The sequence below is a fragment of the Hyperolius riggenbachi genome, chromosome 6 (genome assembly GCF_040937935.1).
Source record: "Hyperolius riggenbachi isolate aHypRig1 chromosome 6, aHypRig1.pri, whole genome shotgun sequence".
Classification (NCBI taxonomy): domain Eukaryota; kingdom Metazoa; phylum Chordata; class Amphibia; order Anura; family Hyperoliidae; genus Hyperolius; species Hyperolius riggenbachi.
The window spans coordinates 283,056,784-283,068,860 of NC_090651.1; the positions used below are offsets into that span (position 1 = coordinate 283,056,784).

General features: G+C 42.3%; 1 protein-coding gene across 1 annotated transcript in view; it reads left to right on the forward strand.

The window, feature by feature from the left end:
* The window catches only part of SIK2 (salt inducible kinase 2), a 212,251-nt gene that overhangs the window by 99,499 nt on the left and 100,675 nt on the right, over nucleotides 1-12,077 (forward strand). The gene's annotated exons all lie outside the window — the stretch shown is intronic.

Here is a 12,077-nt window from a genome sequence, read left to right on the forward strand (position 1 = left end):
GTGCTATGTTAGCATTTTTCTTTTTAATGCTCCCATTCACTTGCATTAAAATTGCAGCAAAAGTGCTATGATCGCGATTTTTCAGATATCACATTTATCAGCTATGTAAAACAAGAATGTAGACAATCGAGAGCCCCCAATTGTGTATTATTGATAATACAATGTAAATATGGTATGTAGTGAATAATACTCAAAAGTATGGGTTGCCAAGAGCAGGCAACCACTCAAAAAGCAAGAGGGGAGATTAGCCCTGTCCCTACTCAGGCTAATGCTGGATACACACGTTGAGATTTCCCGTTCGATTCCCAGGATCGAACTAATCAAATCGATTATTTCCAACATGCTCGATTCGGATTTCGATCGTTTCTGCCGTCGATTTGGCATACTTAACATGCAAATCGACGGCAGAAACGATCGAAATCCGAATCGAGCATGTTGGAAATAATCGATTAGATCCCGGGTATCGAACGGGAAATCTCAACGTGTGTATCAAGCATAAGAAGTCGCTCTCCGTAGAACAAGAAAGAAGGGTGGTCACACCCATCCACCAGGTGGATAATTATCACTTCGACAATACAATACAGAGGCGCCAACAAAGTAAAAGTATTAAGTTAAAAAGGTATAAAATTAGGGGCAATGGTGTTCTTGCTTCCCCGACAAAAACACAACTATTGTATAAGATAAAAAAAAACGGTATTTATTCTTACTTTAAAAACCATTTCACGAGTCTCAAGCCTGCTTCCTCAGGCAAAAATACACAAGGAGCAACTTTCAAGTTGTGCACGCTAGTGAAACGCCCCTGTCTAAGGGCTGGTGCACACCGAGCGGCTTTTTCAGCGTTTCTGCAGCCGCTTGCGGCTGCGGATCCGCTTGGTCAATGTATCTCAATGGGGTGGTTCACACCAGAGCAGGAGGCGTTTTGCAGAAACGAAAAATGCCGGGGTGAGGCATTTTTTGGATTGCGGATGCGTTTCTGCCTCAATGTTAAGTATAGGAAAAACGCAAACTGCTCTGAAAAACGGCACTTCAGAGCGGTTTTGCAGCCGTTTTTGTTACAGAAGCTGTTCAGTAACAGCTTTACTGTAACAATATATGAAATCTACTATACTGAAAACCGCAGCAGCAATCCGCAAAACGCCATAGAAAAATAAAAAAAAAAGCGTTTCAAAATCTGCTAGCATTTTGCGGATCTGCTAGCGGTTTTTTGGTGTGCACCGGGCCTTAGTGTCTAATGTTTGTTTATATTTTCTGCTGTGCGGGAGTTTAGGTCCGCTTGAAGTAGAGCTTTTATTTTCTTGCAGAAAGTTGCACTGAAACTTTTTTTTAGTATTAAGTCTTAAATTATGTGGACAGTTTCACCTGCTTTTTTCACCTCTACCAACTCTTGCAGCCTGCCTTTGAACTGCTTACTATCCCAGAGATGGCAAATGTCCAAAATCTGGGTGCTTAAGCAAGGCCTATAGACAGACTTTGCTCGGCAATGACTATTAGCATGTCTGAAGATGGTAGGGCAGCTGTAAGATCTATCCTCTGCAGAGTAAAACTTGGTTCACAATACGGATGGGAAGCATCAGAAAAAAATGGCTGCTGCCTTGTTGTGGGCCTGACTGTGACATTAGTGCAGCACCCGTTTTTTCTTAATAGTTTCTGATTACAGGATAGTATTGAGTTGCTCAAGAGAACACCTAGGAAATGACGGAGAGAGATGTATGTGGTATCTGCTATACGTAATGTCAGTTGAGATTAGTATGAATGCCTGTGTGAACACAGTTATTAAATTCTATGTTGTGGATGACTGGGGAAAAAACAGCAATGAACGCCAAACCCAGCCTACAACCAAAATAACAATTTGGCATAACATGCAATAAAAACTTGTTTCCCCACTCTTCATTGCACATATAGTTATCCACCTTTTTTTTGTCCAAAGTGATGTCCTCTGTATAAAAATCACAAATCTTCCACTCCCCCAGCTCTGAGTGAAACAGTACTGGGAGATGCCATTGGATAGATAGATCATAAAGATCATTTAAAAGAACTCTTTGGGGAGGGAATTTCTCTCTCCTGTACTAAACGTCACTGAGGGCCTGAGTACACTTTAAAAAGATTTTACAGACTGATATGCATAGCTGAAAAATGCACAGAAATGCGCAAGTGTGCTCAGGCCTATATTGATTTTGGCAAAACTGAAGTGGAACACAATCTATTAAAACAAATCTGAACTGACAAAAACCCAACAAACATACACAGTATTCCATATACTTTTATGCTGCAGAGTCTAGATTCATTTTTTTTCTGTTTTCTGCGATTTGTAAATTCTGGTAATGTAATATGTTTTATCACAGTGAGCTTGCCTAACTTTGTTGGTGTGCTTCCAGTAACCATACTTAGGTTATGGTATAGCGAAGCACTTGCTGAATAGAGAAGAAGGGTGTCTTTTTACAGGAACCTTTCACCAAGAGTTCCTTATGTTTTATAGCCTGTGGTGTACTTTTCTGGGAAGGGCTTTACACCGCAAGAAGTTTGCGAATACTGATTTAGTGTGGAAGCATTTAAATAATATCACTTGAAATGAAGAGTCATTTACAGATAACGGCAAGGTGCAGCATGAGGAGGTTTTTGTTCAAATTGTTACGAAAATAAAGTCTAGCATTTCACTTACTATAATTACATTGCTGAGACCCAGACTTCTGCTTATCACTCCTCTGCACAACCACCTAGCTGATACTGAATGTGCAATACTGACTTTCAATTCATTTTAAGTATAAGCAATCCTCTACAAGTTGGCTCGCTGCATTAATTGTAACAAAACATATATTCCAGCTCCTTACCCTTTTGACTTAGTTTCTGCAACTATATGCACAAAGAAAACAATCGTGGTGGTCCCATTTTTTTCAAAAAGAGAAAAAAACTAAACAAAAAGAAATCACGTTATCCACTTTACCAGTGCCCGATTCAACTGCTCGTTTGTTGAGCAGCTAAGCCGCACTGCTGCCGGCCGCAAGCGCCATTATGTTGCAGCTAAATGTAGCCAAATGGCAACATTCGGTAACAGTGTGTGTGACATTTGATGCTACTGGATGGCAAAAAAAAGTATTGTGGCTTCTGAGCACGGCAACTGGCAATGTCCGTACAAGGTTGTTTGCTTACATAGTCAAATACAATGGCCTCAATTCACTAAGCTTTATCAAACACTTTATCAAACGTTTGATAATTTACCTCATGGGTAAAATCTAATTTGAACTCACTAAGGTGTTATACAGTAGTTTTATCGAACATTTTATCGATAAATCTATAACACCTTAGTGAATTCAAAATTAGATTTTACCCGTGAGGTAAATTATCAAACGTTGGATAAAGTGTGTGATAAAGCTTAGTGAATTGAGGCAAATGTGTGGATCTAAACAAAATGCATACCAGCACATTGCAATGCGCTAAAACGCATGCAAAAAGTGCATTATAGAGAAAGTAATAATGTGTTTAAAACTAAAACCCATTTGTATGCATTTCTATCCAGTTCTTTCATTTTGTGGTGTGAACAAGCACTAAATGTACCCTCTACTAGTGCAAAAAAAAACAACAAAAAAAAAAACAGTGCACACCAAAAACCTCTAGCAGATCTGCAAAACGCTAGAGGTTTTTGAAGCAGATTTCAAAGCGATTCTAGGCATGTTGAGATGTTTTCTAAACATGCCTAGAGTTTTTTTGAGCATTTTTGTGTAGCAGATTTCTAACATTGGAGACAAAGTGGTATATGCGCTCCTCTACGGAAAACACAACTGACAGAACTCAATAATACATACAAATTCAAAATAATAACAAACTGGCTAGATGGATCGCTATATGATTGGGTGAGTATTGGCGCCCTATAAAACTGTAGCTTGTGGAATACAGCGATCTAACATCAGCCAGATACAGGTCAGAAATATGGCACAAGTCCTTTTGGCACACCAAAAAAGTCCACTTTAAAGTCCATAAACACAGGCCTCCATACCAATAGTAAGTATAACGCTCACCAAATAGGATGGCTGATTAATTATGATCAGCGTATACAGCATATAGTGGATGTCATCTGACGCTCCTTTTAAATTTCTTCTTGTATACACCTCAGAGCAAAAAAACATAGCATAGCGTAATATTGTTTACAACAGGTAGAAAACACGCCTTCACCCATAAGAACTGGTCACCCATGTAAAGTTACTGATCACCACACACCCAGTGTGTATAACTAGTATAGTTGCGGGCTCACCAGATACAGTTGCTGACCATATGAAGGACCAGCTAGCAGTGCTCTGATAAATAACCTCCTTAGTCCAGCAGAATCTTCTTCCTTAAAAGACTCAAAATGGAATCGCCATAGTGTAATACTATTTATTAAAACATTTAATATCAAGTAGTGCACTCACATTTCATAATACGAATATGCGCATGTAATAAAAACCTCCTGCGGACGTCCTCTCTGCTGCCAAACTCGCGTCTCCACACACGTCCGCAGGAGGTTTTTATTACATGCGCATATTCGTATTATGAAATGTGAGTGCACTACTTGATTTTAGAGGTTTTAATTGAGTTTGTTTACATGACGTCACTCTAAGCGTAACACGCTTAGAGTGACGCATGGGGAAGGTAACAGCCAGAAAAGGCACAGCTTCCGAGAGAAGCTGTCGCTTTTTCAGCGGGGGAGAGGAATCAGTGATCGGGCTCCATAGCCCGATTCACTGATTGCCTGGCTAACGAACCGCGGGCCGGCGTGCACGCGCGCGATCGGCCGCGGTAGCGCGCATGGTTCCTGGACGTAGTTTCTACGTCCAGGAACCAAAATAGGTTAAAGAGACTCTGTCACAAAATTTTCATCCTTATATCTTCTATCCTATAAGTTCCTATGCCTGTTCTAATGTGGTCTGGTTTACTGCAGCCTTTCCTACTTGCACAGTGGCTGTATCATCTTTGTTATATGATCTAATCTGCTCTGCTCTGTCGGGCTGAGGCACTCAGACTGGAATGTGCAGGCCTGCTTGTGATTGGCTAGAAGCTATACACACCCTCTCCAGGCCCCCTGCAGGCTCTGTATGACTCACACATTCTGCTTATGTGAGCCTATCACAAACTGGTTAGTTTGTTTGTAAACACTGCCTAAAACTGGCAATTACAAGCCAGGTTTGCAGCAGAGAGTGGCAGAAACAGCACAGAGGGGCCCAGGAGAACATAATAAATAGAATGGTATGTTTTTGTTGTAAGAATTTTAGAGTACAGATTCTCTTTAAGGAAATGATCAGTAACGTGATTTATTCAGGAACAATTGCTTCCCGGTTTCTCTACAATAGGATCTGAATTACCTGATTGAAATGATGACTGTTCACTAAAAAATCTAAGTATCGTTGATGGGCATCTTTAGGCTTCACCTTGTTTGCTGGTGCAATATTTAGAGGGGTTTGTTGTTGGTGGTGGTGTGTTGTTTTTTTTTGTTTTGTTTTTTTGCATATATAAAAAATGACCAGCAGTCAAATTCAAGCCTCTTGCACACTACATGCAATTCTGATTTTTTTTTTTTTTTATTTTTTTTTTTCTTCTATACGTCTGATTTTGGATTCCAATTAAAAATTTTAGCAGCAAGCACAACTTTTTTTTAATCTGAATCCAAAATCAGATCAGATAAAAAATAAATCGGAATCGCATGTAGGGTGCAAGAGGCCTCAATCTGTTTATATTTACTAGTGCTTCAAGCTGGCTACACATCTTCCAGTCTGATTGTACATTTGTTGTGTAATGTGATAGAAGAGTGTAAGGCCTATATAGACGGGTTACTGAATAGAGATGGGCCGAACGGTTCGCCGGCGAACTTCGGTGGTTCGCGTTCGCCTCCCGCAGGCGAACGCTTCCAGAAGTTCGGTTCGCCCCACAATGCACTATGAGGGTCAACTTTGACCCTCTACATCACAGTCAGCAGGCCCAGTGTAGCCAATTAGGCTACACTAGCCCCTGGAGCCCCACCCCCCTTATATAAGGCAGGCAGCGGCGGCCATTACGGCCACTCGTGTGCCTGCATTAGAGAGAGTAGGGCGAGCTGCTGTCTGTCTCTCATAGGGAAAGATTAGTTAGGCTTAGCTTTTCCTGGCTGCATACCTGTTCAGTGATCCTGCCACTGCATACCTGTTCTGTGAACCCACCCACCACTGCATACCTGTTCAGTGATCCTGCCACTGCATTCCTGTTCTGTGAACCCACCCACCACTGCATACCTGTTCAGTGATCCTGCCACTGCATACCTGTTCTGTGAACCCACCCACCACTGCATACCTGTTCAGTGATCCTGCCACTGCATACCTGTTCTGTGAACCCACCACTGCATACCTGTTCTGTGAACCCACCCACCACTGCATACCTGTTCAGTGATCCTGCCACTGCATACCTGTTCTGTGAACCCACCCACCACTGCATACCTGTTCAGTGATCCTGCCACTGCATACCTGTTCTGTGAACCCACCACTGCATACCTGTTCTGTGAACCCACCACTGCATACCTGTTCTGTGAACCCACCCACCACTGCATACCTGTTCAGTGATCCCACCACTGCATACCTGTTCTGTGAACCCACCCACCACTGCATACCTGTTCAGTGATCCTGCCACTGCATACCTGTTCTGTGAACCCACCCACCACTGCATACCTGTTCAGTGATCCTGCCACTGCATACCTGTTCTGTGAACCCACCCACCACTGCATACCTGTTCAGTGATCCTGCCACTGCATACCTGTTCTGTGAACCCACCACTGCATACCTGTTCTGTGAACCCACCACTGCATACCTGTTCTGTGAACCCACCCACCACTGCATACCTGTTCAGTGATCCCACCACTGCATACCTGTTCTGTGAACCCACCCACCACTGCATACCTGTTCAGTGATCCTGCCACTGCATACCTGTTCTGTGAACCCACCCACCACTGCATACCTGTTCAGTGATCCTGCCACTGCATACCTGTTCTGTGAACCCACCCACCACTGCATACCTGTTCAGTGGTTCAGTGATCCTGCCACTGCATACCTGTTCTGTGAACCCACCCACCACTGCATACCTGTTCAGTGATCCTGCCACTGCATACTTGTTCTGTGAACCCACCCACCACCACTGCATACCTGTTCAGTGATCCTGCCACTGCATACCTGTTCTGTGAACCCACCACTGCATACCTGTTCTGTGAACCCACCCACCACTGCATACCTGTTCAGTGATCCTGCCACTGCATACCTGTTCTGTGAACCCACCACTGCATACCTGTTCTGTTCAGTGGACCCGCCACTGCATACCTGTTCTGTTCAGTGGACCCGCCACTGTATACCTGTTTAGTGAACCCGCCACTGCATACCTGTTCTGTTCAGTGAACAGTTTGGTGTGTCAGTGTGAAGCAGTACCTTAATTACACTACCTGATTGATGTATACACATGCAAGATGTTTTAAAGCACTTTAGGCCTGTCATTTAGCATTCAATATGATTTCTGTCCTTAAAACGCTGCTTTGCGTCAAATCCAGATTTTTCCTGGGGACTTTTGGCGTATATCCCACTTCGCCATGCCCCCCTCCAGGTGTTAGACCCCTTGAAACATCTTTTCCATCACTTTTGTGGCCAGCATAATTATTTTTTTTTTCAAAGTTCGCATCCCCATTGAAGTCTATTGCGGTTCGCGAACTTTAACGCGAACCGAACCTTCCGCGGAAGTTCGCGAACCTAAAATCGGAGGTTCGGCCCAACTCTATTAATACTGAAGTATTAAAGCAAGTCCTTGGGTGTTTGCTGATGAAAAATGATGCAACTTCCCTGAGGGTAGGTATGTGCCGTGCTAAGAAGGACAACAAAAAAAAACCCTATAAATTGTCTTTTCTGTGCATTTACTGTCCCTAAAGAGTTGTTAGTAAATTAGTCATTTGTTTTTGCGAAGGGGCTGGCTGTTTTCGCTTGTTCCTGATGAATGTGCTCTTTCTGTGTTGCCTTATATAATTTGGATGATGATTTGATTATGCAATGCAATGTTTTTTTCTGTATGCTCGGAACGGCCGGGGGAAGGGGGGGGGGGGGTGTTGGCATCCTTCCAGGGAATCAGAATCCGCTACATGTTTCTGGACATGTCTTGGATGTTGCAGAAAGTGATAATGGGGTCTCCATGGCAACCAAAACATGAGGATGCAGTTTTCTGTCAGTCTGTGCCTGCTGGAGAAATGATGCGCTAGAACAGAGCTAGATAAGTGCTCTACCATATCTGAAGGCCACATATATATTGTAGCAATGAAACTGGTTGGGAGGAGGGGATATATCTCACCAAAAGCTTAGCAGTGCACCCTCCAGGCACCAAGAAAGAATCCTTCTAGGGGCGCCGTCTATTGTTTTATATTATTATCTGGGAACTGCAGGATTCTGTGGCATGAATAGCTCAAGCAAAGCAGAAACCTTCAAAATGGCTCAGAGATTCTTACATTGGGCTTGATTCACAAAACTGTGATAATGGTTGTTTTTTATTTTTTTTGCTCGAAATTGGTTGCGTGTTATGCGAAAATGTGGCCATTTCCGCGCGAAAACCGTTGCACGCGTTTATAGCATGTGCAAAATGCTAGCGCCACTATAAGAGTTATCACGGCTTTGTGAATCAAGCCCCTTATGTGATGAGATGTAGACCGTAGGCAGCTGCTTACTCCAGCAATATGATGAACCCACCCAAAACCACAAGTGAGAAATCCTCTTTCTCTGATCTGCATATACAACTAAAGGCGGCCACACACCATACAATTTTTAAATATCTGTTCAATTTAAGAATTGCAATAAATTTTTCTGACTGATTGTAACATTTCAAAAAATATGACCAATGTACCACACAGGTATGTTCAATTTTTCCCCAATTATGATAAAAATGATTGGAAATTCTGACAAAATTGCTAGGGTATGTAGATTAATAAAGTGACAATCCAACACACACCATACAATCTTTAGAAAGATTGAAGAAAAATATCTGGCATTCCGGATCGAGTAAAATCTAAGAAAATGGGAAATCCGATCGGATTTTTCAGTCGAATGAAAAAAGCTTTCAATTTTTTTTGAGAGATCCGATCGTTTTTATCGAATTAACGTAAAATCTGATCATTTTATTGTATCGTGTGTGGCCACCTTAAAGGGAACCAGAGAGGAACGGGCTGAAAAAAAAAGAACAAGCCTTTATACATACCTGGGGCTTCTTCCAGCCCCATAAGCCTGGATCGCTCCCACGCCGCCATCCTCCGCTTCCTGGAACCGCCGTTACCGGGCCCGTCACTTCCGGCGGACGCGGCCAATTGTCCGCATCACAGGGGCTCCCTCCATACATGTACGCATGCAACTGCACAGCAGGCAGCCTCATGCGTACTTGTATAGAAGGAGCTCCGTGTGATGCGGCGAATCGGCCGCGTCCGCCGGCCGACTGGCCGACTAGCGGCAATGACGGGACCCGGTACCGGCGGATCCAGGCAGCAGAGGACGGCGGCGTGGGAGCGATCCGTGCCTATGGGGCTGGAGGAAGCCCCAGGTATGTATTAAAGCTTCCCCCCAACCTCTCTGGTTCCCTTTAAGTGAATTCATACCGAGGGACAAAAGGATGCTGGGGGCAGCCGTGTTATGTTGTGCGTCCATGCTTCAGGGAGTGGAGCCTTCTATCTAACCAGGGGCTAATGAAAACACCTCAGATTATTTTTTTCAAAAGTAAAGGTTGCTTTTATGAAATTGTACAACATTTGTTTACAGGTAAGAACTACTTAGCAGAACCAGACAAGGATTAACGTGTGTGTGTTTAGATGTCATGACTGGAGGTGGGTAGCAGATGTGATTACAGATAGGTGGGGAGGATCTGTGCCATTCATCAAGGGGTGGTTTGTATCCTCTCTTTCAGTCTTCCTGATTCCCACTGTAATAATGGCTTTTTGTGGAGAATCTAAGGGGGAGGCCTGAATGAGAACATGGGCCTCCCAATGGCCCCAGCCCATCTTCCCCAGTAGTTATACCACTTTTTGGCATAAATCAAAGTATGCTTTTATGCAGCCATTACAACAGGTGAATATTAACACCAGTAACACATTGTGTACAATGTTGGATTTTCAAAAGAATTTTTGAATCGGGAAGATTCCATTTTTTGGTTGACTTTGAAAATGGCTCAAAAAGTAAACTTTTGGTCCATAGACCTTCCTAAGATTTTGCATCCTTTGTAGTTTGTAACTAGAGTCTAAAGGTTTAGAGTCTGAAGCCAACACTCCATAGTCTTGGTTGTGCAGATTTACCAAATCTATGTAATATAAGGGCCAACAGATTGAAAATACATTGAATGATTGATTGGATAAGCTCTTATACTACATGAAAGTGGTAAGATTGAACAACCAAGATTGTATGGTGTGTTGAGCTTCCTCTTTTATAGTTAGCTAATGAATATCATCCTGATTAAAAGTTGTGCTTTTAACTGATGGCTAACACGGGGTACAGTACTGCACCACTACATATTAATAGTGACCACCATCTGAGATGGGTTGTAATAAATTATCCTTTTATTTTTCAAAGGCTCCCCTAAACTAACCGTATACTAAACCTTTTACATGTGTTTTTTTTTTTTTTTTTGTTTTTTTTTTTGTTAAGTAAATGGTTGGATTTTCATCTTCTGGAAATCCCAGCTTTGCCGCATTGTTTCTTCCTACAGGTCTATAGAAGTGAGAGGCAACAAGGTGTTTGGTGACTTCGTTTACTTCTTTACTATATAAGGACAGTGCTTAGTTTTCGTTTTCCAACTTGAAATTGTAATCTCTAGTGTGACTTCAATGTTCCCCTCCCTCCATTGCTAAATTCCCCTGCCGGACGAAGAATAAGTATCACAAGCAGATGCCAAGAGCTTGCCTGCGTCATCCCCGGCACTTTGTAAATATTCTGCTCATAGGGCTGCTAACAAGCCATCATTTATCACCTCCCTGGTGAAGTGTAACTTGAGACCCGTCCTAGCTGAGCAAAGTCACGTTCAGACCTCGGAGTAGAGTGTCAGTGAGGCCAGTAGCCTATTACTCAGTAATTCAGGGGCTTTAAGCAGGCTGGCTAAAGTCTCTTGACTTCTATTGACATTTCAGATATTGCCTTCTTCCTGTGCATCGGAGGACACTCCTGTAAGCAATTTGCCAATGCAATATATATATATATATATTATATTCTCTGAAAACTAGATGGAAGCAGTAAAGCGTTTTGTTTGTTTTATACAGGTAGTCCCCGGTTAATGAACGAGATGGTGTCTGTAGGATCGTTCTTAACCTGAATCTATTCTTAAGTCGGAACACTGTACCATCTCTGTCACTTGTACCTCCTCTGTGCCTCCAGTGTCCCCCTCTGTGTCACCTCTGCTCACACTGTGTCCCTCTATACATCCTTGGCCCCGTCCCCCTTTGTGCCTCCCTCTGTCCCTGTTTTTCCCTTTATCTGTCCTAGTGATGATCGGAATATGCAAATTTCACTTACATTTTCCGATTACACTTGTATGTAATTACGGTTATAAAATTACATTTTTGAATACTTTTTTTTTTCTAAAAATAAAAAAAAAAAAACTACAAGGTCTTTTTAATTTATTTTTTTTCACTTTTCCCCATTTTCGGTCTAGTCATATCAGTGAGTCATTCGTGAGTTGGATGTTCGTTAGTGGGGGACTACCTGCATATAAAATAAAAGTTGTGTGGTTACATGTTAACGAAAAAAGTTTGTGAATTCTTTATATTTGATGTCTTCCCATCCCATCTATAATGCTGTAACGTAAAGGCCTGGAACCCACTACAAATCACTATTGCAATCACAAGCGTTTTTAATGAGCGTTTTGTAAGCGATTTCATTAGCGTTTTCTGGCGATTTTGGTAGCGATTTTAAAAACTGTACGCTTTTTGCCAGCGATTGTGTAGCGATTTGCGATTAGCGATTTTAATTCTGATTGGTCATTTTTAATTACTTTTCTTTTTTTTTTCTCTTTTTTTTTTTTTTTTTTTTACAGTGTGCAGTAGCTTAAAAAACGCTAGCAAATCGCTCTGTGTAGGTCTTGACAAG